General features: G+C 32.9%; 1 protein-coding gene across 1 annotated transcript in view; it reads right to left on the bottom strand.

Moving 5' to 3' along the window:
- PXDNL (peroxidasin like) overlaps window positions 1–27,699 on the bottom strand; it is a 559,370-nt gene that overhangs the window by 227,421 nt on the left and 304,250 nt on the right. The window lies entirely within an intron of this gene.

Genomic DNA, 27,699 nt, shown 5'->3' with positions numbered 1-27,699 from the left:
TTAGAGGAGAATAGAAAAGTGTGAGCAGTACTGAAGAACAATCAATGAACAAATATTTATTAAGAGACTACTATCTAAAAGTCAATATCCTAGGTATTATAGGGTACTGAAAGCACATATAGCTTCTACCACAATTTTACTAAATGAAAATGAGACAAATATTGAAAGATAACTTAAAATATATATTCAGTAAGTCCTAAATGAGTCATACCAAGAAAATGTTAAAATTCAAGGGAAGAAAACATAAAAATGGTCAAAAGTAAAGAAAAGCCTTTATGATATAGGATTTGAGCTAGGCCTTAAACAACAAGTAGAATTTTTATAGGCTAAAAAGAGGCACAGAAAGTATTCCAAAAGAAAATATGATATGTGCTGAGACAAGGAAACAGGAATAAAAAGGTATTTAATTGAAATGAATGTGTAAATCAGCCAGCATGACACGGAAGACTTATGTAAGTAAACACGAAAAATATATGCATATACTATATTATAAAATGTTATATTATAAATTATAATATGTAATACTAATATGTTATTAAATACACTAAAATATTAATGCATAACATTTAATAAATTATTGATTTATATGATGGTTAAAATTTTAATAATCTTAATATATTATAAATATGTTATCAAATCTATTAAAATCAATTTATCTATTAATGTTATATTACATATTAAAATATGTTAATACATTAAAGCTTGAAAGCATTTTGCATACACTATTGTTATTATTAAGAGATATCATTTCCTAACTCACAAAATAAGTCACCTAGTTAATAGCTACTGAAGGTTCATAGTATTCTGTGTCTATAAGGTCATAATTCATATGCATGAGGACATAATTCAAAGCATTTAATGAAGTAGCATATCAAGAAAAGCAACCACAACTCTCCCCATCACCACCATCCAAACTCTGGACATAGTCATTCTACATTCATTTTTGTGAGAGGGTGTTTCAAATTTTAACCAATTTTTTTCTTCCTTACCTTCCAGTTCCCCAAGACAGCAAGAAATTTAATATAGGTTAAACACATGCAATCCTTTATAAATATTTCTATATGGGCAGGGTCTTTCATAAATACATAATCATTGGAAAGAATAGATACATGAAGAAACACTCATGGAATGTATGTGATCCAGGCTAATACATATAAGTGAGCATATGTCAGGTCCATGTGTACCACTGGCATGGAGAGGGCAACTCATTTGTCCAACATGGTAAAGTTATGTATATCTTCTACTCATCACACATTGCTCTGACAATGGTCTCTCCTCTTATCTACTAGATGGGCCTATTCCCTGCTGCTCGTGTGGTCTATACTAAACACTGTCAAAAAACATTCTGATGCTGTTGGACCTCTATTCTCCACAGGATGTTTCCAGATGCTTCTCCACTTGTCTCCATAGGATGCTATGCTGTTGTACTTTTAGTCTTTGCCACATATTGCTCTACCATTGTCTCTACCACCCCCATATTTTAACTCAGCTTCAAACCTTATGTATCTCTTTCTTCTTATAGTCCAGTGACTGCCCTACTCTTTTAGCTAGCTTAAAGGCATTTAATGCTTTTAAATGCTTAAATGCTTTTCCCAGCACTTTCAGGAAAGACAGAAAAACCTGCCTGGAATTCAGTTAAAAGCTTTCCCCATCTTATTTTTTTAGACTCTAAACGTTGGAGAACTTCCACCTCTTTGACAAAAGTTACTTAGTCTCCAATACCAAGTTCTTCAAACAGTAGGGTCATCCCAACTAGCTAGTATTTTTAGGTTTGATCTTTTACTAAGATTCTTCTTCCTTATCTTTGAGTCCCTTGCAAAAAGAGTACAATCTAGTATATAGTAATTATATTATATATTATTCATTTTAATTTTTAGAAAGCTGGTCTATAAAATAAATAAGGATCATTTGCCTAATAATTATCAAACAGCTTTGAGGTGAAGGTAGGGGTAGGAAACTTTCAGTTTAGCTGAATCCTAGGCTCCTTTATATAATATTGCCATAATATTTAAAATGTATATATTTTCCTATTTGAAAATAATAATTATATACCTGAACAAGTATAGATATAGGACATGCAACTATCTTGCAAATCTTTGGAGAGACACTGAAATTTAGAGACTTATGATGAAAATGAGTGAATAAGAGAGCAACACAACAATTAAACAAAAAGAAATGCAGTTTTGGACTGCCTTTAGAAAAGCCTTGAGATCAAAATAACAATGTAGTGTGATCTGATCTGACTGAATCTGGGGTACTGTATTCAGTTTTGGGATCCATATTCTAGGAAAGACATGGGTAACTTATATTACATCCATAGAAAGGGAGACCAAGAACATAAGAGAATTTAACAAAACTAGGCATAGCAATCAAATTAAGGAAATAGAGATGTGAGCTTTGAAAGAAAAAGTAGGGAAACTATGATTTGGGGCGGGGGAGGGGGGAATTCAATTTATTTTGACTGGTTTTAAAGGGCAGAACTCAATAGTAGAAGTTGTAGATGAGCAGGTTTTAGATGAAGGAAAAGGGAACAATCTCCTCAGCTTTTATGGATTTAATTAGCATCTCTAGTGGACTTAATCTTTTCTCCTGTCAGAAAGAAGCTCAAATAGTGATTATCAGATATAATCAATTCCCAGACTATTCTGCATAGAATGATTGTGAGGAAGGAACTCTTTATCAACCTCCACTGTCCATCCCACAACCTCAAGATATCTTTAAACAACCTCTTGATATATTGATTAGCATATATTTAGACAGGTCTGGGAATTGATCTTCCAGACATTCCATCTGGCCTCTCGTGGATCCCTCCCTCTGAGTTCCTATCTTTCTTCCCTGGTCCCTGAGAAATCCCTAAGGCTTTATTTCTCCTATAAAACATGTGTTTATTATGAAGATCTTTGCTAAGTTCTTTCCAGCACTAAGCCACTATAAGGTACTCTCTCTTCCCCCTTCCCCCCCACCCCATAATGCTTTCCCTCTACTGGAGTCTTTCTCCTTACTCTAGCTAACTCTGGTTAGTCTGTTACTCTCCTTCATGGGTCTAACTTAATAGTAAATGGCAAACCCAAACCTCATGGCATATTCCTTTAATGAATTCTTCCAAATTTCTTTCTCCTGGTTAATTGTGAGTTCGTTAGGGAAATTGTCTTTTCCTTGCTAAATATATTTTCTCCCAATTCTACTTCATATTTGCCAATCCTCCTGCCTATTTTACCTCTTTTTTTTTTCTTTAACCTCTTCTCCTAAATAAGCCTGCCTTTTGGAAAAGAGAATGACTATTGTGAATTTGTCACATGTTTATTTCAAATTATGAATTGCTACCCTGACCTCATCATCTATGCTTATTTTTCTCAAATCTATCTGTCCTGCCCTAAGGTCTCTGCTGACTTCCAATCTCACATTTTCAACTGCCTTTCAAAGGGTTCAACTGAATGTCCAGTAGACATCTTAAACTCAACATGTCTAAAACAGAACTCATTATCTTTTCTCCAAAACCTCTTACCTTCCTTATTCCTGTTCCTATTATTATTCATTTGCAAATGAAATAAAGGTACTCTAAAGCACATATTTATCAAGCAAGATAACATTTGATTAACAAGGAATAACTCTGATAAAAGAATGGGTTAATGGATGTCTCAGTTTTAGTCAAAGAACCCTAGTTCAAAATGAAAATTTTTCAAAAGCATAAAACAAAGAACAAAACAAGGTAGATGAAGAAATAATACAATTGGTTACAGAGTTGGCAGCATCCTGGGGACAAAGACAACATTATATACACAACTGAGGCATAGAGGACGAGATGATTGGCTGGAAGTTGAGAATGAGGAGCTAGCAACAACTCCCTCCATCTCTCCCTTGATGAAGAATTCACTGTTTGAGTCTACATGCAAGGTTAGAGATAGTGGATCTTTGGAGAGCAAACTAAACATCTGTGAAAGATAGCTCAGAAATATAAAAATAGTAGACCAGAATCCCTGGTATCCAATAGCAGCCTTAAAAGTTAGATGATTTTCTTGAGGCAAGAATGTAACAGTAATTAACAAAAGAGCTACATTTCTAAATTTAACTCATTACAAGCCAGCTGACTTTCTGAACTAAGTTTGGAGACAAACCATGACTTAGGCAGTTACAGGACAAAAATCAATTAATTGTAAGTACGATCTCTTCCTACTCTATTCCATATTGTATTCAGTTACCAAACTGATTTTCCTAAAACACAAGTCACCCCTATCTCAGTTGTTACGATAAGGGAGCCACCTGCCAGTGGCTGCTTGAAGTCTAACTTAGATCTGTAGGAGGAATCTCTTCATGTGAGAGGAGGATGATACAAGAAGACTGAATGGCAGTTGCATTCTCTGACTTCTCTCCTCTTCCCTCTTGACTCCAATTTATTTCATTCCCAGTCCACAAGAAACATCTGTGAAAGCTGCTTTGCCACGCTTTCAAGTGTTATGATTCACAGCTGTGGAGGCTCTGGGAGAATTGACCTGCCCCTTCACTTAGTTATGGTCTTTAACACTCAGTAAACTCTAATGGCTCCCTAATGTCTCCAGGATCAAATACAAAATCCTCTCCTTGGTATTCAAAGCTTTTCATAAATCACTACCCTCCAAACTTTCTAATCTTCTTTTACTTTATTTCCACCACAAATTCTTTGATCCAATGATACTGATCTTCTCACTTTTCCCCCAACAACACACTCTTATCTCTCTGGTTCTGAGCATTTTCTCTGGCTGTCTTTCATGCTTGAAGTAGTCTCCTTTTTTTTATCTCTGTCTATTGACTTTCTTTAAGTCCCAACTAAAAGTCTCATCTTCTATAGAAATTCTTTTCTAAATCCTCCTAAATCTAGTTCTTTCCCTCTGCTAATTATTTCTATTTTATCTTGCATATAGAATTTTTGTACCAAGTTATTTCATTATTGTCTCCACATTAATTTGAAAGCTGTTTGAGAACTGGGATTGTCTTTTGCCTCTTTCTAAACTCTTAGCACAGTATCTGATATATAGTAGGTGCTTAATAATTGTTTATTGACTATTAACTATTGGGTGGCTTTCAGAAAATAAGAAGCATTCCAGTATTTGAGATTTTCCAAAAAGGTTAGATGATTCTTTTTCACATAGACTAGAGAAGGGATTCTTATTTAGGTGCTAATTAATTTCAGTGAGTTTTTCTTTTGCAAGGCAATTGGAGTTAAGTGGCCTATCCAGGGGCACACAGCTACTAAGTGTTAAAGTGTCTGAGGCTGTATTTGAACTCAGATCCTCCTGACTCCAGAGCTGATCCTCTATTCCCTCCAAGGCAGTCACTTTTTAGTTGTGTCTGGTTTCATGACTCCATTTAGGGTTTTCTTGTCAAAGATACTGGAGTAGGTTGCCATTTTTCTCCTTTCTCAGTTTGTTTTACATATGATGAAACTGAGGCAAACAGTTTTAAGTAACTTACCCAAGTCACACAGCTAGTAAGTGTCTGAGGTTGATTTAGAACTCATGATGATGAATCTTCCAGATTTAAGACCTGGCACTCTATCCACTGCAAAGAGTACATGTCATCTAAACCCTCTTCCAACTTTGAAATGATTCTTTAGAAAGAATTCTGGTGACTATTGGCAGGATGAATTGGAACATCAGGAGTCTAAGTTTAAGGAGATTAATGATGAAGTTGTTGCAATGATACAGGTGTGATATTAAAAAAAAACACAAAACAACCTTGACATTTCACCCCACACTATGCAAGTTTGTAGATGATAAAAATAATCATTATTAGAAAAGTTGTGAGGAAAACAGACACTAATGTACTACTGGTAACACTATGAAATGGTCTATTTGTTCCAGATGTCAATTAGGATGTATTCAAGAAAAGTGATTGAATTATCTATACTCTTTGACTAAGCAACCTTATTATCTCATTCAACTTACACCACCCCAATAAAATCAAAGAGAGAAGCTATAATATATACCAAAATATTCACAATAGCATTTTTGGCAGCATAGTGCAGGAGGTATCCATCAACTGGAGAATAACTGAAAAATATCTATGAAATATAATAATAATGGAATATTATTTGTCCATTGGAAATGATAATAGCAATTCAGAGAAACATGGAAAATGGGTATTAACTTGTGTTAAGGTGAAATAAGCAATAAGGAAAGAAAAAATGTTCATAGCTTCAACACTAAAAATTTTTTAAAATGCTAAAAAAAAAAATCAAACTCACACTTAAAGTTTGACACACTGAAAAAAAAAAAGATTCTGGCATATGGAAAAAAATGAAATTTGCCTTCTTACCACAGTATAAAAGCTGAGCATTACTGTACAGAATATCAGATTCATTAGCAGAAGCAGTAATGTATCGGGGTTTTTGCTTAATTATTTTTATTAAAAGTGATAGCTCATCACAGTGGTAAAATTGAAATAACTGAAGTAGAGATGAGAGGCACCAAACATATTAAAAATAATAATACATGAAGCAATAAAGGATTGCACTAGAGTTGTAACTAGACTGGCTCTTTAAGAATAACACCATCATTTTGAACTCTAACATTCCATTGTTTGATCAAAATAAACTTCACTTCATCTTTTCCTTGTTTCTCTCAAAACTGCTATTCAATCATCATGACCTAAATCACTAAGGAAAGATTGTTTTATTTTGGCTTTGTGTCCCCAGCCCACATAGTGTCTGGTGCAGAGCAGTCCCTTTATATTATATTTGTTGAATTTAATGGAATCCCCACCTGTTCTGCAAGACCACAGCCTCCCTTGCCATTCTTTATCATCATGAATCTCTGAATAGCAACTTTAATAATATTCCCTCTTCTATTCTCAAATTCTTTGACCCAAATCTTGAAAACAATAACAATCTGCCTACATTACTACTATTTCCAAAGCTAGAGAGCTGATGGAGAAAACCATAAAACTATAATGACCATATTTACTATAAATTCAGGTCATTTAACCCTAATTGACCTTTCATTGACTCATGGAAATATTTTCATTCCTCTCATATTATTTCTCTGGCATATTCTCCACATTAATGGCTTCAAATCTCCTGTTCTCTTTTTTAGGACTCAATTCTACCCACATGCCATTCTCTTAGAAGATAATTTTGCTTCCTAATTCACACATACAAAAGTAACCATATCTTAAATAAGACCATTTATTTTAGCTTTTTTGAATTCCTTCTCCCAAAATTCAAAATTTCTTCATTTCTTCTCTCATTGATTGCCTTTCATTACCAAGGATAGACTTCTTCCTCATTCTACCAAGACTAGTCCCTGCATTTATATCATAAAATCACTAAATAATAATAAAAAATAATTAATTATTATATATAAGAATGATTAATTTTAAGTGTCTGGAGATACAAAGAAAAGCAAAATTACAACAACAAAATCCTTGCAAATAATACTAAAGGATCTTATTTGAGAATAAAAGAGTAGTTAGATGTAGCAATTAGGCTATATTGTAGGGTCTAATTCCATGTTTCTACCAATAAAATTGAAGCTAAAAGAGGTTCATTCAGAAATTCAAGGTGAGAAAAGGAAGTTATTGAGGAGTTGGTAGTTAGAGATGGGAGTGGGTGATAATAACTAAGAGAAGGATTTATGAATGCCTAACCTCATGGACCTACGCCACATGGAAAGTGGAAAGGAAGTATTATATCAGTGGAAAATCAATGGAAAACTCTAATTGAACAAAGAAATTTTGTCACAGAGAGGCAGAACCAGATATAATCATCTGGGTTTGTTTTAAATAATTAAGTCACATAGAGAATGGGTTTATAATAATATTTTGCTAAATCCTTAATTAAAATGCATAAGCTGAGGGAGCCAATTATGTTTCTTGTGAACTTTGTTCTTAGAGGAAGGGTTTTTATGAGACAGTGACTGACTTTTGTTAAAACACCTACTATGTATTCCTATTTTTGAGAAACTTATGTTCTATCAGAAATACACACATGTATGTATGTATACATATATGTGTATGTATGTACATGCTCAAATATACATGTGTGTATATATTGATGGGTTTATCTATATGAATGCATAAATATGTATATATTATATAGAGAATATATTGTGTATACATATATATTGAGTGAACTTTTAAAAACATTTTGATAATTACATTTCAATATAATTAATTTCCTCTAATATTATTTTATTTTATACAATTAAAACATTAATCTGAGAAAGTTCATAGGCTTCACCATATAGTCAAAAAGATCCATACACAAAGAAGTTTAAAAACTTTGAGATATATATACAATATGTACAAGAAAATGCAAAGTTGAAGCTTAGAATTTGGGGGCAAACAAGTAGCTACGGAATAAAGAAAGATTTCATGTAAAAGATTGCATTTAAGCTGAGTTTTGAAGAAAATAGGTGATTTTAAGAGAGTAAAGGTGCATTCTAAGCATGGAGGAGAGTCATTACAAAACAGGAAAGAGAGCAATCAAAGAAAAAATGAAGTCTATTTGTGGGTACATTATATATGCATAAAGAATATTGAATTTTTAAAAATACATTATCTTTTCAAATGTGCTATTCTCCAACTAAGTCTTATTTCAATACTTATCATGGTATGAAAGTGATTCTAGGTTTTCAAAGACTGGGCTAGCGAGTACAAGCACATTCTCTATGAGATGAGTCCTACAAAGCTGGAAAGGCTTTAGTCCCTTCTCAGACATAATCCAAACCAAGCTAAGTATAGAAATCTATTCACCAGAAGATTGGCAACCAGTGATATAACTATCTATCTATCTATTTATCTATATCTATATTTATATCTATATAGGTATAGATAGATATTTTTAGTAACAACTTATATAGGATTGAGATCTTCTTAGCAAAGAAAGTACTGACACATGGCCAAAAAAACTTTGAAATATGTAAGTATATTTTCTATAGAGTTTAATGCTAAAATTCTTTTTAAAATGCCCAAAGAAGGCATGTATATATACATTCTGTCCTTACAGACTAAATCAAGGGAGAAGGAAAAAGCCTATGACTTTTCCCAAAGACAGAGTATTTGGGGATGTGAGAATGGGGTAGTAAACATGGAGGGGAAATTCATTTAGGCTTAGAAAGTGGAAGAAGAAAAGGATATAAACATTAATGCAGCACTTATTACATGCCAAGAAGTGTGCTAAACACTTTTTTACAACTATTACACCTTTTTTTAAATGATAACCCTGTGAAGTACCACTATTATCCTCATTTTATAGATGAGGCAACTGAAGCAGAGGTCGAAATGATTTGCCCAGTTTTCAGATGGCTAGTAAATGTCTACAAATGGATCTGAATTCAGACCCCATGATCAGTGCTCTATCCCCTGCACTACTTCACTAATGGACATACCAGCTTACCAAGTTCTGAGACTAAACTACAAGGGTGAAAACCTATGCCATCTGAGTCCAATATATTGGAGAACAGTCAATGTTAAGGTGAATGTTCATAATTTAAATACACACACTAAAGATATATTTATATATTAACACACACTAAAATAACTTAATTAATTGGGGTGATGTATCTGTGTTAATATGATTTAGAAAATTGGGGAAAAACAAAAAGACTGGCCAGGTCAAAGCAGTGTGGTGCAGTATTACAAGGATTAGATTCTAAGAGCAGATAACTTGAATTCAAATTCTAATCCCAGTCATTTGCTTAATCATATGACATAAGGGTGAAGGAGCATACTAAATATTTCTGAGCCACAGATCTGAAAAGATTAAATTAGATGGCTTCTGTGGTCCCTAGGAGCTCTAAATCTATAATCCTATGATTTGTTATTCATAAAACTCTATCATCTACTCACTTGCTTTTTAAGAAGGCAGTTTCTCTCTCTCTCTCTTTCTCTCTCTCTCTCTCTCTCTGTGTGTATATATGTGTGTGTGTGTGTGTGTGTGTGTGTGTGTGTGTGTGTGTGTGTGGTTTTTTTCTGGATCTTCTTTCTACCATGAGTTCTCAAAAAACAATGCTATTTTTCAGTGTTTACCAATTTCCAAAAATGAATTAGCATCCAAAAATTGACACGACATTTCTACAGTATCACATAATTATATCATGAATTAGATATTTATGTATTAAGAAAATGACTTCAGGAGCACAGGTGGTAGGGGATATAGGGAAATCTACACAGTAAGGAGATAGCATTTCTATTACATCCATTCCTTTATATGCAAACAAGAACCCAGATGTTTATAATGATTTACTTGATATCCTAATTTGCTTATTTGGCTCTGGCAGCTGGCATAGCTTTTATCCCAGAAAAATGTAAACCATTGATGATATGAACTGTGCGCATAAAATTTATGTGATAAATAAGTAAGAAAAAGGAGAAAAAAGTTATTTCCAGAAAGGCATCTTATTATCTTTTTACAGGATCATGCATCATGGTATTAAGCAAAGCAGCTAGGTGGTAGAGTTGGACGTGGAGTCAGAAAGACATATTTTTTTTTGGTTCAAATCTGGCCTCAGATACTAATTAACTTTGACCCATGGCAAGCCACTTCACTTTGTTTGCCTCAGCTTTCTCATCTGTGAAATGAGCTGGATAAGAAAATGACAAACCACTCCAGTATCTTTGCCAAGAAAACCCCAAATGGGGTCACAAGGAATCAAACATGATGAAAAATGCCTGAAAAACAACAGAATTGAAAGCAAGGAATGACTGTCAAATTTAGGGCAGTCAGTAAATTAAAATCATCACAATACTCAGGAATAATCTTTTTTCAATTTTTATAAATGCATTTGACCTTAATTTAAACTAAGGAAAAGCTGATACTAAGCTTGAATGTGGAAGTCATATAGAACCAATAAATGAAGGTGACAACTCTAAGTAACTTGACTGCTTCCATGCAAGATAAATCAAGCATAAAGCTAAAATGGAGAAGGCTGTGACAAAATACATTAAGAAACATATTGGCATGCTGAAACTAAAGCTGGATGGGAAAAACACAATTAAGGAAATTAATGCCTACAAACTATTAGTCTTAATGTGTACTTTCAGAATTGTTAAAAAGAACATAATGGATCTGAAAAATATGGAAAAATCCATAAAATAATTGCATAATATAAGATCAGTCACACTAGGCAGCTATAGAAATATGTCACCAAAAAGAAGAGCATTGATAAGCATTATTAAACTATGTAATAAAGAACTCAAAACCTTCCAAAAATATTTTGGAAATAGTATTTTTACTTTATCAAGCAATATTTAAGTCTGACAACAGACACATATCATTGGATTTGTTGAATGTAACTAACAATGGTTTATAACTATCTACATGGATTTCAATTCTGATTATCACAGACTGAAATGTTGTCTACAATCATTTGAGTATTGCATTGATGAATAAAATCTTGTGAATTTTTAAAATAGTTGTTACTATAGCAAACTCCCAAAATTTCTAAACTACTTGGAATCAACCACTTTCAAATTAAAAAGATCTAACAGAGATCAAAATCATTTTGGAATGCAATTGGATGTTTTCCTATCTGCTACTAGAATTGTAGCAATGATACATACATTGAATGAGCCTAGAACAGGGGTTCTCAACCTGGGATCCAAACCACAGACCCCCTAAGGGGATCTATGAAATTGGATAGGAAAAAAAATACAACTTTATTTTCACTAACATTTAACTAAAATTTCATGGTTCCTTCAATTATTTTTTTAAATTAGTATGAAAAGTCAATAGACTTATCTAGACTGCCAGACAAATTATATGGGTGATGGTCTCATAGATCAGCACACCTGTGTGTCCTTTATTTTATTTTCTTTAAAAACTCAACATAGGCAAAATGGAATCTCTTAGTTATCCCTCAAAATTCATCTCATTTCTGAATTTCTATGAACTTCTGTGAATGTACCAATATCCTCATAATTTCTCAATGGAAACTTGACATTATCCTTGACCTCTATACTCCATCTCACATAACCAAAAACAAAATATCAAATATTTTCAATTCAACTTCTTTGAATTTCATCCTAAGGATCTTTCCTGGACTATTGTAATGGCCTCCTAATCAGTCACCTTAACTTGTCTCTCCCTTCTCCAAATCATCTCCCTAGGATCAAGCATGTAGAGGTAACCAGTATGTCATAAGCCCCTCTCCACCCTAATCCAATCTCTACTCACATTCTCCTGGGATATTCCCTTTCCAATGATCATGGATCTGGCTTTGGAATAAATTTGGCTATTGATAGTCATTTGACAAGGAATGACCAAGTGCAATTCTTTTGGTAAGATACTAGACCAAAAGGCCTTATCTTCTGCCTTGCCACAGTGTCCTAAGGACCACTGGGCTTTGTCTTATGCCTTGTCACCATGTTTTATATATTTCCAGACCTTGGCATTTTCCCTATAACCTGAATTCTGCTTTTCTAAACTCTCTTCTATTTGAACTATAGGTTCTTTGAAAAAGAAACTGTTGCTAGTATTTGGCATATTTTAAAGAACTGAATAAATTCTTTTATTCATTCATTCATTCATTCATCTCCATATAGCTGCCAAAATTATTTTCATGAAATACAAATCTTACTATACTACTCCCCTAATCAATAAACTCCTAGGAGTCAATTGGCTCCTAACTGACTCTCAGATCAAATATAACCTATCTTTCCAGAATTATTATAGATTTTTCCTGTCATTAGACATTTCTCCCCTTTCTGCACCCTACATTCCCACTAAACTGGTATTAAAAGAATTTAGAGATTAAAAACACCAAATCTTAAGGTTTCTTGCAACCCTGGGAGGAGCCTTCATCGTCTATCTCCACAACTTATCTCTGGTTGCCCCCCACCCACCCATATTTAGAATGCTTTTATTCTTACCCTCCATCTCTTAGAATCCCTTATTTGCTTCAAAACTCTATTAAAATGTGTTAAGATTATAAAGGATTTTAAGAATTAAGCAGTAAATTTCTCTTGTGGAGAAAGCAGATGGCCTCAGGAACCCAAAATATTGTTTTGAGCTAAAAAGACTCATCGTCCTAGCTCACTGACCTTGCTAATAGTAAGGATGCAAAATGGTTCCAAGAAAGAAAAACAGCTGTACCTTCTTAGATGAACATCTCCTTAGAAGACATTATATGCCTGGATCCTTTGTATGCTGAAAATAATTTTCACTGATAATGCTTAGTCATTTTTATGAATGTATAAAAATTATACTGTATGGAAATTACTCTTTTGGGGGGATAATTTTAAATTTTGGTGTTTTAGTTTCTCCTGCAACTAAAGTGGTTTGTCCTAATAATAATTCTCTGCTACTGGATTTCCTTATCAAGTAACAACTTATATATCATCTCCCTTATCCCTCCAAATACTTGTATCCCCTTCCACTAATATATATATGAACCTGCATATATGTATATATGAATATACTTATATATGTATATATCATCTTCCCTTATAGGATGCAGGATCCTACATTTTACGATGTAATCCCCTTATAGAATGCAGGATCCTATGAAACATCATCCAGGATGTTTCATTTTGTATTCCTAGTCCATTCCTAACACATAGTACCTGTTTACTATTATAATTACCATCATAATTATTATTAATAATAGCTAACATTTATGTAATTTTTTAAAGTTTGCACAGCATGCTACAAATATTATCTCACCTAATCCTCCCAACCACCATGGAAAGTAAATACTATTATTTTTCCATTTTACAAGTGAGGAAACAAGTGTTGTTTGTCCTTGATTTTGAATGATATCACAGGATTGAATTTAAGTGAGACAGAATTGCACAAAGATATGAACCTCACTCTTTCTTCCATTTGCTGAAGTCCAATGGCAAGACGAAAGTCAGGAAACTAGTGGTGGTCCAGGATGCTATAAATGACTGCAGCATCTTTAATATTTGACCAAGCTCTAAGCAATCCACAAGTCCTGCTTCAGCTGCCTTCTTGATCTTGGAACAAATTGTTATCATTTGTTCATTCCATCAAGCAAAGTCTTCACATCCTTTGGATAGATATCCCCCAACTCATCAATAGGTTTGAGACTTATTAGTTACCTCAACCTGTTGTAGCCCATCTGCCAAGACAGATTTACTAAGGTATGGCCACTGAGTCTCCTATAGCTTCAAGGAACCAAAGACAAGAGTTAGGTAAAAGTATATGTCAAAAGTAGATGAGGAGCCCTAAAAAGGGCTCAGCAAGCCCTCATTCCATGGTACTAGTCCTTTTTTTTTTTTTGAAGGTATACTTTTAAAAAAAATTTTCATACTAAACATAATAGAAATATATGTTAAATCCAATATATGCATACAATTTATCCAATTATTGTGTCACACAAGAAAAATCCAATAAAACCAGTTTAAAAAAAAAGAAGCAAAATAAATGCAAGCAAACAACAACAAAAGGAGTAAAATTACTATGTTGTGAACCATGCTCAACTCCCTCAGTCCTTTCTCTTTGGGTATAGATGGCTCTCTTCATAACTGAACAATTAGAACTGGTTTGAATCATTTCATTATTGAAGAGAGCCACATCTATCAGAATTATTCATTGCATAATCTTGTTTTCAGCATGTAAATGATCTCCTGTTCTGTTCATCTCACTCAGCTCTGAAATCATCCTGGGGGTCATTTCTTACAGAACAATAATATTCCATAACACTCATATATCATAATTTATTCAGTCATTCTCCAACTGAGGCATTCACTCAATTTCCAGTTTCTTGCTACTACATAAAGGTCTGCCACAAACATTTTTGCACATATGGGTCCCTTTCCCTCCTTTAAGATCTCTTTGGGATATAAGCCCAGTAGTAACACTGCTGAGTCAAAGGGTATGTACAATTTGATAACTCTTTGGACACAGCTCCAAATTGCTCTCCAGAATGGTTGGATCCTTTCATAGTTCCAACAACAATAAATTAGTGTCCCAGTCTTCCCAATCCCCTCCAACATTTGTCATTATTTTTTCTTGAGATCTTAGCCAATCTGAGAAGTGTTTATTGATATCTCAGAGTTGTTTTAATTTGCATTTCTCTGATCAATAGTGATTTAAAGCACCTTTTCATATGACTAGAAATAGTTTCAATTTCTTCATCTGAAAATTGTCTGTTCATATCCTTTGACCATTTATCAGTTGGAGAGTTGCTTGAATTCCTATATGTTTGAGTCGATTCTCTATATATTTTAGAAAGGAGGCCTTTATCAGAACCTTTGAATATAAAAATGTTTTCCCAGTTTATTGTTTCCCTTTTAATCTTGTCTGCATTAGTTTTGTTTGTACAAAAACTTTTTAACTTGATATAATCAAAATTTTCTATTTGATAATCAATAATTATCTTTAGTTCTTCTTTGTTCACAAATTCCTTCCTCTGAGAACTAAACTATCCTATGTTCTTCTAATTTATTTATAATCTTGTTCTTTATGCCTAAATCACGAACCCATTTTTATCTTATCTTGGTGTATGGTGTTAAGTTTGGGTCCATGCTTAGTTTCTGCCATATTAGTTTCCAATTTTCCCAGCAGTTTTTGTCAAATAGTGAATTTTTATGCCCAAAACTGGGGGCCTTTGGGTTTGTCAAATACTAGATTGCTGTAGTTATTGACTATTTTGTCCTGTGAATCTAACCTATTCCACTGATCAATTAGTTTATTTCCTTGCCAGAAACAAATGGTTTTGGTGACCTCTGCTTTATAATATAGTTTTACATCAGGTAGAGCTAGGCCACTTTTATTTGATTTTTTTTCATTAGTTCCTTTGAAATTTCTGACCTTTTGTTCTTCCAGATAAATTTTATTGTTATTTTTTCTAGGTCATTAAAATAGTGGGAGTCTGATTGATATAGTACTAAATAAATAGATTAGTTTAGGGAGTATTGTCATCTTTATTATATTCGCTTGTTCAATCCAAGAACATTTAATATTTTTCCAAATTGGTTAGATCTGAATTTATGAACAAAGAACTAGACATAATTACTATAGGTACTAGTCCTTTTTGAACATTCCAAAAACTCTTTGATTATACAGCTAGTAAGTGTCTCAGAATGGATTTGAACTCATAACTTACTCAACTCTAAGCCCAATGTTCTATCCACTGTGCCACCTCAATGCTTTAATAAATTCTTTTTTAACATCCATAAATTGTACCTAGGTAAGTTCCATGTACATGTGGACATACATCAAAAATGTACAATTACATTTTTTGCCCACTGATCTTCCCACCAAATCATGTAGTAATAAATTGTTTCAATAATTCAATGGTTCTACATTTCTTCATATAGTTACTCTCTGCAGCTATGTAGTTGCCACCTCTCTCTGTGATTTAATATGACCATTTTCATGAGTTGCTATAGTTGATTATTGCATCATCTTGTGGCCAATCTGGGGATGAATCTCATTGAACTAATCTTGGTTGGTCCTTGAATCATACCCATGCTCAAAGCCTCCCCAGCTTAGTAGTATTAGCAAAAGATTGCTGACTTGTAGACACTAACATAGCCTTCTAGAACCTAGAGTAACTTCTACAATACAGTGAAATGAGAGTCAGACTTCAGCAGAGATGTCAGCCCTAATTAAAGAAATGCTAGGTAACTCAAATTAAATACCTAAAGAAAGTCCAAACTCTAGTAAAATTACTACGTATCCCTAATTAATTTGTACCTTTCAGCAAACTAAAATTATATCAGTTCAGGATATGACTGCTTGATCTAATTTCATTTATTTCTTTGGGTTTTGATTTTTATTTTCAGCGTATTCTTAAAAGTGTGGGGTTTTAGTTTTGTTTATACTTTTAAAGACAAGTTTAATGATTTTATATAATCATTTATATTTGCAGTTTAAAATAAATATAATAATCATTTTAGCATAAAAAATTATTTCTATACATAAACTTACTACAGGTAGAACTGAATCTTCTTTGAAAAAATTAAGCAAAAATAATCTTAAAGAAATGAGTTCTTAACTTTTTTGTATGTCATAGAACAATTTGACATTCTGATAAAGTCCAGAAGAATGTTTTTAAATGCATAGAATTATAAAGAAAATAAATTGTATTTAAAAAACAAAAGCAAGTTTATAAAGTGCAAGTTAAGAAGCCATTCTATAGAGCAGTCATTCTCTAAGTTGCTCCAGATAATACTGGAAGGTCTCTGAAAACCTTTAAGAAGATGTACAAATTCAAAATTAGGTTTTTTTTCTAATATGGTAGATATCTATAAATATAACACGAATAAACAAAGGACACTTTGAACAGATCCTCAATAATGTTTAATAGTATAAAGATACTGAGAAAAAAAGTTTAAGAAGCTCTCCTGTAGAGTAACTGCAACTGACAATGTATGCAACATTCTGGCTCTTCCACTAGATGAATAGTGTATTATCTATTATACATGATCAGCAATTTGAACTTTAGCAATTTTAAAAAGATTCAACCTCCTCTTCCATATAGAATAACTGAAATCTATTGATACTTCCAGAACTATTTGAATATATTCTGCTGCCTGCTCTGGAAAATACTCTTATATTGATGCTAATCCCTCTCACAAGCCACTATTACTTTCCACAGAGATTCATATCAGATAGGAGACGTGCTCACTCAACCTCCTTATCTTGATCCAGTGAATACCTCTCAGAAAGCAGAAAGAGCAGCAGAGGAGATAAATCATTTCTTGTGTATTTTCTTGGTGACCTATTTCTCCTATTTGAGTATTTGAACATTTACACTCAAACCCTTGGGGAAGATACAAAGATAAGATCTGTGTTTCTGTTTCTAATATCCAAACACTAGAAAAGTAAATGGATTTCCAAAGACCAGATTCTCCCCAACTTAATCTAGCATGGAAATTTTATCTTTAAAAGTAAAGTAGAAGCACTTGATAACCTTACTTAGGGAGCTCATGCAGTGCCCCTAAACAGACCCAGGTGAACAATAAACATAGCTAGTATATATCACTGCGGGTAAAGATTCCATTGGTGAAATGTTCCAGGGAAGCAGCAATACTGGAAGGCCCCTGGCTCTCCATGTCATCTCATTTGCTGCCAAAACTGCTTTTGGGATTTTGAGGCACTTAATTCTGCCAACACAATCCCTCTTTTCTGACAATGGAGATAACCAGACAGTACTTGGAATGAATATTTTTTCAGAATATAATAAATAAATTTAAGCTTCTCTCCCAACACAATTAATTTTCTGAAATATGCTTTTCACTTCATTAAAGACAAATGAGAAAATGTGCATAGAGAACAGGCCTCAGCATTATGAAGACCTACTCTCATGTTCTTATACATCAGTGACCCCGAACAAATAATCTAATCCAGCAGTTCTCCAAGTAAGGATGGCACCCTATGAATGCAAGAAACCCTTTCAGGGAATCTGAAAATTTTTCATGATAATACTAAGATGTTATTTATCTATTAGAATATTCTTCACTTTTCCAATTACATATTTACATGAGACCAGATTTATTTATGTTCTTCAACTAAAACAATATATTACAAATGATTAAATGCAGAAGCTTATATAAGAGAATCCAGATGTCTTTAATTAAGCCAGAGAGTAAAGAAAATCACAAAAATGTATAAAAGAGTGGCATTTTTCTCACTAATTTTTTTTGTATTGGAAAAATACAAAAGTGTGACCTTTCTATAAATATGTAATGAGTCTGTTATAGTTATTAAATGACTTCACAAATATGTATTTTAAAATTTTATCAGTTTTCAATTCTAATATATAAATATCAATAAATATATTCCACATAAACAAAACATCTTGGGGGTTTCTCAATATTTTCTGATTGTGTAAAGCAGTTGAGATCAATGACTTTAAAAATCATTGGTCTGACCTAATAGAGTCTCAGATAACACTACAAATTGCAGAAAAGGTACTGAACTTCACCAATAAAAGGAATTATCTCACACAAATGAGTTCCCTAAGCCAATGTAATAGCAAATCTGGTTTAAAAAAAAAAAAAAGCAAATTTTGTTGCTATTCAGTCATTTTTCAGTCATTTCTGACTTTCTGTGAGCCTATCTTGACTAAAATACTGAAGTCCTTTCCCGTTTCTTTCTCCAATTCATTTTATAGATGAGGAACTGAGACAAATGGAGTTAAATGACTTGCCCAAAGTCACACAACTCATGCCTGACATCAAATTTGAACTCCTGACTCTAGCCCCAATCTCCATCCACTGCACTATCTAGTTGCCCTAAAATTTAAAAGACTATCCATATATTATTGAAAAGCATGATGATATTAATAAAAAAGTTTATCCATGTCTTTTCTATCTTCTTTGCACTACTCCTCCTTCCAAAATCTGAAGTAGAATTATCAGCAAGATTACAAAATGATAAGCAAGAAAAAACATTTGAATTGAAACGAATTGAATTATTTCCTCCCTTTACATTCGACAAAGCAGAACCAGAATGAGTGTCAGAAAGAAAATAAGTCCCAGGGCCAGGATTTCAAATCCACATTCTCTAAGCTCCATGATTCTTGACTCCATATTTTACTTTACCTGAGACCCAACAAATATTTGTTGAATGGATATAGAATTTCTCCTGCCAGGACTACATAGCAAAAATAATAGCTATCATAATTAAATAAAGATAGGATCTCTCAGAGACCTCTATTTTGTGGGATTATATCACTAATTGACCAAAGGACACTAAGTTCTTACAAAGAGCTACATGAGTCAATGAATACCACAAATAATCAAAAAGTTTTCTCGTCTTATGTTATCATAATAATATCTATAGAGTATATTAAGTTGTACTTTATATGTGCATAGATATACATGTACATATATGTGTTTATTATACATATATGCATATATTATATAGAATTACTATATATAAAAATATATGCTATATATATACAAATATATACCATATATTTATATACAATACTATATGTGCATATTCGTGTGTATAGATATGTATGTGTGTGTGTGTAAACTCATTTGATTCACAGGTGCTATTATTAAACCCATTTTAGGGATGAAGAAATTGAAGCACAGCAAGGTTAAGCACAGGATCATACATCTAATAAGTGTCTGAGGCAAATTTGAATTCAGTATCTTCCTGACTCCAAGTAATATTCTCTCTCTAATGCGTCACCTAGACATCTTAAAAACTTTGGGGAAAGAAGATAATAAAAGAAATAGGTCATCCTCTCAGAATGGAAGGATAACAGATGAATGTAGGAAGGATGATATAATCCATTTTAAATTTTGTCATAATTTTTTTTCATGGAGAATGAACTTTGGTCAGGGAAGGAGAAAAATCAAAGTAACTTACAAGAGATTAAATATAGTGAAGAAGACATAAAAAATTTCTTTGCAATCTCAGTGAATTCAAGTTAACAAGGCTAGACAAGCTTTATCTCATACTACTGCAGTAATTGGTAAACATGATTTCTAAACCTCTTTCCAGTAATTATGGACAATGACAGAACTGCCAAAAATCATATGGATAGATAAATACTAGTTTAATTCTACAAATTAGAAGAACAAAGTCAGCAAATGAGAGATCAGTGAACTTGAGTAGAATGTTTTGAGGTGTCAAGGCCATGCCAAATAAGAAGCAGTTAAAAGAAATAAGAATTTAGACTAGAGAAGAAAAGATTTAGAGGAAGACAACTGCTGTCTTCAAGCATTAGTATTTTGTATGTGAAAGAGGTATTAAACTTGTTCTCCATGTCCCTGAATGACATATTCTTAATCTGGGACCATAAAACTGGTTTGTATTTTAAATCTTTTGATAATTTTATTAAATATAACTGCTTTCCCTTGTAATTCTATATATTTTATGAATTTAAAAATATTATTCTGGGAAGGGGTATATAGGTTTCACTGGATAGCTCAATGGGTCCATAATTTTTAAAAAAGATTAAGAATCCTTGTTCTACATGGAAGAACTAGGAACAAGAGAAAAGAGCAGAGGCATATCAGAGAGATTTCAGTCAGATATAAAAATTCCCAAGAATTAAACCTAATCAAAAATATAATGGGTTTTCTCAGAAGACAATATATTCTCACCATATGAGAAGTGTCCAAGAAAAAGCTAGGTGAACATTTCTTATATTGAAGAATGGATCCTTATATAAGTATTTGTTTACTCATTTTAGTCATGTTTGACTCTTGATGACCCCATATAGGGTTTTCTTGGCAAAAACACTTGTTTTGTGTTATAATAATAATAGCTAATAGTTATAGAGTACTTTAAAGTTTGCAAAAAATCAAAAGAGTAATACTTGAAGTCAGGAAGACTCTGAGTTCAAATTCTGTCTCAGATACTTAGTTCTATGACTCTGGACAAATCACTTAACCTTGAAATCTTTCAGTTTTCTTTTTCCTTAAGGAATAAGTAATTTCTCTTTATTTTGGAGTGGTTTGCCATTTCCTTTTCTAGTGAATTAAGGGAAACGGAGATTAAATGATTTAGCCAAGGTCACACAGCTAGTGAGGCTTGGAAGCCAAATTTGAACTGAGCATCCCAGCTGCACAAGTATAGGTCTCTGAGGTCCCTTGCAACTCTCTGATTCTGTAATATTGTTCTGCCTACTAATGTCGTAGGCTACTGGGCCTAGATCTGGAAAGGTAATCAGATTCTCTTCTCTCTTTTTTCAATATTTAGCAGCAAATGCTCTCTAAAATAAATTATGTGAGAACCATCATTTTCATGCAACCAAAAAGGAAGAGTTAAACTATCACACAACTCAAATATATTGCATTGAAGAATATGAGTTAATATAGGAAATTACTTAGGAACAGCTGAATCCCACATTAATAGTGACTACAGAGAGCATAACAACTTAAGACCTCCTTGTGGGTTAAGTTCAAATAAGTGTCCTGCTTCTTTGAACCTACAATATCCCTCTTCCTCTAGCTTTCTCTGTTATAATACAAAAACTTGAGTTCACATGAAGTTCACATGAAGATTGGAGGACACGATTTCAACAATAATGCATTTGGGTTGCTCTTGCTTATATAGAGGAAAAAATCTTGCTTCTGACACTACTTATAAAAAAAGAAAGGCCCTCATCTTCAAGCGTTCTTAAAGATTAAAATGCTTTTATTAATAATACTGCAGGTACTTGAGCTCATAGATCTTATCTTCAACTCACACACACAGCTTCCCATTCTCACTCTACCTCTGCTAAGTAGTCAATACCTAGCTCTTGGACAGTCTTTAAGATTATATATTAAGGCTATTTGAATTCAATACATAGTCAAGGTTTTCAGCTTCATACCTCAATATGGGTAGTCTGCTCAGCTTATGTACTGATAAATATTTTGAGAAAAACCTTGATACCTTAATAAAGAAGAAGGCAACAAAATCTTTCTATAAAAGAAACCAGACATCAACCTGTTTAACTTTTGACATGGAGATGTACGAGGCTATAAGTGGCTATGCTCAAATTGATCACTCAATACATGATGAAAAAGGCTCATAATAAACCATACTTAATACAAATATGTATTTTGTTTAAGAAAAAATCACTTGCAGTTGCAATCTTGATTCATAATTTGTTAAAAAAAAGTGGAAGAAGGGGGAAGGGACAGAAAAGCTGTCAAAATCACAGACTTAATAGAAGAAATCAAAACCATGCTGGAACAGATTTACTACATATCAGTTTCATCATCCTCTGTTACTACAGTTGTCTTAGAAATACAAGCTATAGTTTACATCTCATTACTCTTACTCATTTACCAAAAACCTGTCATTTTATTCAACTGTGCAAGAATACTTTAAATACTAAAGAGAATGCTGTTGTTCAGTTTTCTTTTGGGGTTTTCATGGCAAAAAATACTAGGGTGGTTTTCTGTTTGCTCTTCCAATTCATTTTATAAATGAGGAAATTGAGGAACACAGGGTTAAGTGACTTTCTTTTTCTGCCAAGGGCCATTTGAATATTGATGACATCATTTGAGGGCCATACAAAATTATCAACTTAAAGAATTCAAGCAGTGGGAGATTGCTGTGCCTAGCTTTCAATTCTTTATGGCCTGTGGCTGCTTTAGCAAATAATTTCTCAGGACTTAAATAGCCATCAAGTTAGACGTTCCCCACCCATGCAATAAAGGATCACTTTTATAAATGAAACTTGTAGTAATTGATAAAGAAAATAAGCTTAACAATCTCAATAATTAGGTTAACAGTGGGGGAAAACTTTAGTTGTATACAAAAATATATTTATGAAAAAGTCAAAGAAATGAGAATATCATCTACACAGGGTATTAATTTCAACAAGTATTAATAAACACCTTCTCTGCATAAAATACTTTGCTAGATAATGGAGATACAGAAACAAAATTAAGAAGTCTCTACAGGAAACTGAAATTTGGCAATGCTGGTCCTAACTTTGCCTTTTCATACATATATATTTATATACAGTATCTCTATTGTTATCAATAACTACACACATACACAAACATATACATCAATCCCTATTACTTTTCTAGTTTCCTTAATTCCATGAAAGTCTGAATTAACCAATCAGTTGCAGTAGTATAAGTGAATGGGGAAAATATGCAAAGTAGAAGTAATACAATAAATAATAAAAATAATAAATAAACATAAATGATTTGCCAGATCCCTTAAGATACCGGGTTCCTTAAAAGTACCCACATGTATAAAAATGTTTGTAGCAGCCTTTTTGTAGTGGCAAGAAACTAGAAACTGGGAAATGGCTGAACTTGTTATGGAATATGAATGTAATGGAATCTTTTCATTCTATAAGAAACAATCAATAGGATGATTTCTGAAAGATCTTGAGAAACTTACATAAACTGACACCAAGTAAAATGAGGAGAACCAGGAGAACATTGTACACAGCAAGAGCAAGATTATGTGATGACCAATGTGATAGACTTGGCTCTTTTCAACAGTGAGATGATTCAGGCCAATTATAATAGACTTGTGATGGAAAGTGCCATCTGCATCCAGAAAAAAAGACTGTCAAAACTGAATGTGGATCACAACATAGTCTTTTCGCCTTTTTTTATTGTAGTTGTTGTTTGCTTGCATTTTTTCTCATTTTTTTTCTTTTTTATTTGATTTTTCTTGTGCAGCATGATAAATGTAGCAATGTTTAAAAGAATTGCACGTTTAACCTATATTGAATTATTTGCTGTCTAGGGGAGGGGGGGAAGGAAGGAGAAAAATATGGAACACAAGGTTTTGCAAGAGTGAATGTGGAAAAGTATCTTTATGCATTTTGAAAAATAAAGTTATCATTTAAAAAAAAAAGATACTAGACTCCTGCATGAAAACTTGATTCATTGCCTTCATATAACACAGAGCTTGCTCAGAAATCACTATTTAACTCATTAGGATATCTCTGTTTACATAATACAGAACCCACTCAAGATATATTCAACCCTTTCCCTGTACCTTCTGGAATACCTGTTCCACGATTAATAAGCTTTCTTTCTTATTTTGTTAATTTATGCATTTTATATTTTTTCTAGATGATCATCCATCTCTTTTGAGTCCTTAGTCTTTCTGGCATATAATTGTGCATTATAGCTTCTGATAATTATTTGTATTTCCTCTCTACTGTGATTTTAGTTTAATCTTTTTGAAATTTTGTTGATGTCTTTTCTTTTTTCTTAATCTTCCTTCCCTTCACTTCCCTTTGTAGTCTTTCTTCTTTCTCTCCCTTCTTTTATTTTTCCTCTCCTTCTTACTCCATTTCTCTTCTCCATCCTTTAAAAATGAGAAATTCAGATACTTAGAAAGATTTGTATTAATTTTGAATAAATTGAATATTGAATAATATTCATTGATTGAATAATATTAAATTTTGAATTTGATTGAATATTGAATAAACTAACCTGATCCAGGAAAGCAGTATACATAGGGATTATAATAATATTAATTAAAACAATACTAAAAGATAATTGAACTCATATAAATTACAATGACCAATCTTGATCCTAGAGATTTTATGATGAAGTACACCACCTTGTTCTTGGTAAAGAAGTAGAAGACCATGTTTGTGGAATTAGGTGCACATTGCCAGAATTCGTTGCTATGTCAATCAGTTTTGTTTAAATCTGTTTTCTTTGTTACAATGAAAAACCCAATTGTGGAGGGAGAAGATGATTGTGGAGAAGTGACTTTGGCCTATAAACAAAAGGCAATAATTATTTTTTAAGTTAATCATAATTTCCTTTTTCATGGCCAACATAAGGAAAACAGTTTTATTGAACAATGTAACTAACACATGCCTCTAAAACAGGCTCCAGTGATATAACTTTTACTGTTAAAAATAAACCAAATGCTGAGACAATGCACTAAAAATGCCATGTTCAAAACAAGCTTTAAGTTGCTGTCAAAGGCCGATTTTGGATTAGTGAGGCAGAATCAGGGCAGTTTGACATAGTATCTTTAACAATTCTGCAAATGACAACAATGTTATTTCTAGACCTTGTCACTTGGGGCTGTGGAGAGGGTTCAAAGGGAATTGAACTATCCAAATGTTTGTGTTGCCTACATCTATTGTAGTTATGTAGACATAGTCCAAAACAAACTTGGCTTTTAGAGCTAGGATTAACATAGCCAATTATGTGCTAAATGGAAGATTAAATATGAAATTTTTAGCTAACAACAAATCTCTTTCTTTATAGGCCAACATAAGAAAGTATGAATGTCACTGTGCTTTAAAAATAGAAATTAAAAACTATATGGTTCCACAGCATCTAAAAATGAGTATAGCATTACTCATTGCCAATTTTTTTAAAAAAGCTATTATTTTTAAAATTTAAAATATTTAATTATAAGAATTATATACATCTCAAATAAAAATTGGATCTTTTACTGTCCTAAATATTTATAAAACATCTGTAAACATATTTAAATGATAAATAACAGCATCACTTTAGTGAAAAAGGTACAAGATAGGAAGTACAAAGAACTAGTTTTCTAATCTCAACACTAGTAAAATCTAGAATACCCAGCTTCTCTGAACTTTAATTACTTTACTTACAAAATAGAAGAAAAAAATAACCACTTTGTCATCTCCCTTGCTGGATTGTTCTGAAAAGGCTTTCTTAATTATAGAGTATAACACAAAATACTAAGTAAATAGATTTTTCATACTTACAGAATGTGACCCAAAATTAAAACAATGGGGAAAAAGGATATAGATGTGGGACAAAAATGATTAATAGACATTAAAACAATTCTATTTCTTTTCAGTTCCATCCAATAAATGATACTATGCTAGGTGTGAAGCATAATGTCAAAACTAAGTGCAAGAGATAAAAAGAAAGGCAAAAACCAATCCCTGATGTCAAGGATCTCGTGATCTGATAAGGGGAAGGGAAGGACAACCTACAAATACCCATGGATAAACAAGCTCAATAATAATCAAGAGAGGGAAGACACTAAAATTAAGAGGAGCTGAGGTAGACTTCTTGTAGAAGATGGATTTTTTTCTGAGACTTGGAAAAAAAGACAGGAAAGAAAAAGACAGGGATGATGAAAAAGAAGATTCTAGGTATGCTGGTCCGCTAATGAAAGTGCTCAAAGAACAGCTAGGAGCCTATTGTGATTGAATCAAAGAACAAATGGAAGCGATTTGGAAGACCTGAAGAGGGAGGGGTAGTTATGAAGGGTTTTGAACATCAGAGAATTTTGTATTTAATCCTTAAATTGATAGGGAATTTATTGAGTTGGGGGAGGGTACCAGGGATAACATGGTCAGATCTGTGCTATAGAAAAAAAAAAAAAATCACTTAGGCCTCTAACTGGATAATGGATTGGAATGAGGGGGAACTTGCAACAGGCAGATCCATTAGCAGGTTATTACAGTAATCTGGAAAAGAAGAGATTAGTTCCAGCACCAGGAAAGTGGCAGAGGAGAGAAAGGAGAGTATTCATAACATATTGCAAAAGTGAAATCAATATGCCTTGGCAATAGATGTGAGGAGAATAGGGTTCAAGAGAGTGACAAATCAAGAATAACAACTAGGTTATGAGCCCATGGAATAGTAAGGATGGTGATACATTTGACGATGACAGAGAAAATGGAAAGAAAAAGTCTTTCCCCTTATTTTACAGAAGGAAAAAATTAAGGAAACAAAGGTAGTTGTGAATTGACCAAAATCAAATACATGAGTATCAGAGCTAGATTTAAGTCCTCTCACTCCAAAGACAGTGCTCTTTTTACTATTCAACACTACACACCTGAATATTGGCACAACCTAAGTTGTGCCAATCTTAATAATTATTAATTAAATAAGTTAATTAATAAACAACATGAATTGAATAGATAATAAGTTTATTATTATTACTAACATTTATATAGTGCTTACTATGTGTCAGGTGCTGTGCTAAGCACACTGCAATTATTATTTCTTTTGCTTTTCTTTACAACCCCAGGAAGATAGGAGCTATTTTATCTCCATTTTACAGATGAGAAAAAAATAAGAGCTTTTTGGACTATTACACCAGAATGTTGAGATATTAAAGTTTCAGTCCACTAAAATCCTCAAGTCTTTTCTTCTACAGTGCTATTAAATCAGATCTCCCCCAAGCCAGCCATCACTAATTTCTGCTATTAAAGTCCTATTAAGAACTATATATAAATAACAAATGATATCTTAAAGGTTTTCTTGTACAAACACGATAAACAAGGATATTTGTTACACAATGGAATCATGTCTATAAAGCTGTGATCTGCATGGACAATGCTTTCAGATATAGCAATAGGATTTGTC

The sequence above is a fragment of the Antechinus flavipes genome, chromosome 1, assembly GCF_016432865.1.
Source record: "Antechinus flavipes isolate AdamAnt ecotype Samford, QLD, Australia chromosome 1, AdamAnt_v2, whole genome shotgun sequence".
Lineage (NCBI taxonomy): Eukaryota > Metazoa > Chordata > Mammalia > Dasyuromorphia > Dasyuridae > Antechinus > Antechinus flavipes.
The sequence above is the reverse complement of the archived record's forward strand: the minus strand, read 5'-3'. Positions and strand labels throughout refer to the sequence as shown.